General features: G+C 34.2%; 1 pseudogene; it reads right to left on the bottom strand.

Annotated features, from left to right (window-relative positions):
- Positions 1-964: 964 nt before the first annotated feature.
- Positions 965-1,160, bottom strand: LOC125775903 (small nucleolar RNA U3; annotated as a pseudogene).
- Positions 1,161-2,567: the final 1,407 nt, after the last annotated feature.

A 2,567-nucleotide genomic window follows, 5' to 3' on the forward strand; every position in this document is an offset into this window, starting at 1 on the left:
CTTATTGTTCTATGAATAGATTGCAAATACATGTATTCAATAAAAAAAAAATATCTTTGCGCGTTTGGAAAAGGAGTTTTCAAAAAAGCAGATGAACTACAGTGCAGCTGAAATGAAGGAAAAAGTGCATAATTTTACCAATCGATACAAGTAAGTACATTTAAAATTAAAAAAAGGTGCGTGGAGTCCATCCGCGCGGAAGAAGTTATTCTTCTTAGTGATATTCAGAAGCAAAATGCGAAACAATCATACATACATATATTATGTCGTTTGCACATTTGTCTGTATGTTTGCGAAAACAAATGTTCTACAAAAGCATATTTCTATACTTAAACAAAATTATTAGAACCATTGTATGTTTCTTACATGCATAACCAAACCATACTTAAGTCAGCGCAACCTAAGTGTCAATGGTGGTGTTGGTGGTAAGCGCTTGGAAAGTCAAGACGCTAACACAGGTTCGAATCTCGACAGAATACATTTTTAATTTTTTGCTTTCAACATCGTATACTATACAAATAAATTTTCTTACTAATAGAAATTAAATTTATCACAGCAATATACATATACATAAGAAAAATATTTATTTGTATAGTATACGATGTTAAAAGGCATACATCTTCTATCCTATCTTGTGTATCTGCACATGCTCATATGAGTGTAATGTATACGCATGTGCGCGTTCAGAAATTGAAATCATATTTTCATCACTTATCAATATACTTATTACATGTGCGCGCATTGACTTGCATGTTCATACATTCATATATACTTATATGTACATATATTTGCATACATTGCCAAACAAATAATGCACAAGCATGCAAACATACATACATATTAACACATATGAATATGTCACCATGAGAATTTGCAGAAATGAATGCGCAAGCATACTTAAGCGTACTGTACTTATTGACTGCATTATTTTTGTGTAAAAACTTGGAATTTATTCATTAAAATCACCACTCAAAAGTCGTTTTATCCGTTGTAAGTGAGCGATTTACGAAGAAACATCATTTCTAATATGCCATAAGACAAAATTAGAAATGAAGTTTATAAACCTCACGATGTCACGATATACCTCGTCATCGCGGGTCGATTTCCAAAAAATGTAAATGAAGACTAACTACAGAAATGATCCTGTAAAGTATAGCCTTAATTTTTCAACGGTCAACGCAGAATATTTCAACCAAAAGTTACACGAAATAGTTGAGAATTCGCAGAAATGAAAGACAAACGAAAGAAAAAGAAGTATAACTTCAATAATGCACAAGCTCGAACATCTTCGCAGACAAGGTTGCGTTAGATTCATATTGAGCAAGGTTGCGCAACCTGAATCTATCGCAACCTTTTCCGAACTCGTATAAGAAGTATAACTTCAAAAAGTATATTTTGCTGCATACTCACAGCATTATAATATGTATTTTATTCTATAGATTAGAAAAGAATGCGGTGGGTATTAGGGTTTGTCGATTCCGGAATTTTTTCGATTCGGTATTTCTAATAGTGCGGAAAAGTTGCCTTAGTACTTCCTGATTCCAATGCAACTTTTTGTTTTGAGATCGGATTGCATCTTCAACCCGAACCTCGGCCTTGAAATTTCGGAAATTCGCCTAAAATAGTGAAATTGTCTACCTAGCACCTGAAATACGCATCTCATGGCAAAATGTATAAAACAAAAGTTATTTGTCACGTCATTTGCTACCGAAATGGTATATGTGATCATGGCCGTAGGACGAACCGTTCCCGAGATACGAGCGAAAAGGCGGTGCGCCACAGCGTAAGGTCAAAATTGTTGCAGCTCTCAGCTAACCTGTATTGGTCACCCAGAACCCACCGCGTGGAGGTAGCTGCTCTTCGGGTTCCTCCCAAGCCCAACCCAACCAACCAACCATATGTGAGGCTTGTTTTAGTCTGAATCTGTGTCAAATTTATTGATAAATAAATAGCTGTTACCCTTTTTGCAATGGGATGCATTTCCTATAGCATGAATCCTGTTTGGTAATACCTTTGACATATTCACACAATATTTCAAAAGTTGCTCTGCTCATGCGAAAGGTTTCCTTAAAAACGCGGTCGTTCATTGATGGAACATCCTTTTCCCAGAAGTTCCCATGTCGCTTCTAAGTATATGTATTTAAATGTGTTTATAATTTATTGTGCTTTTTTTACTTACGTATGGCCAAATACTTCTTGGGTTTATTTCCTTTCAAAGAGGTATTGTTGTCAACATTAATATTTCATAATAAATCGATATTACTCGAGCTTTTCGTATCCGTAATTCCTGCTCACTTTGTTGGATAGCAACTTTATATTCTCGGCTACAGGAATTTAAAGCAGCTAGATATTTATTGCTTTCTTCTTGGTTTGTAGCAAACAAAAGTAAACATTTTTTCAATTTTGAATCCATCATTTATTTATTAACTTATTTTTTACAAGAAGAAAATATGTAAACAAAAAAAAACACAAATGGATACAGCTGTCAATTTCTCTAATTTAATTGGGTTATCTTTGCTATATGTGAACGCAACAAGGTTAGCTTCGAGGTTAATTTTTGTTAACAA

The sequence above is a fragment of the Bactrocera dorsalis genome, chromosome 1 (assembly GCF_023373825.1).
Source record: "Bactrocera dorsalis isolate Fly_Bdor chromosome 1, ASM2337382v1, whole genome shotgun sequence".
Taxonomy (NCBI): Eukaryota; Metazoa; Arthropoda; class Insecta; order Diptera; family Tephritidae; genus Bactrocera; species Bactrocera dorsalis.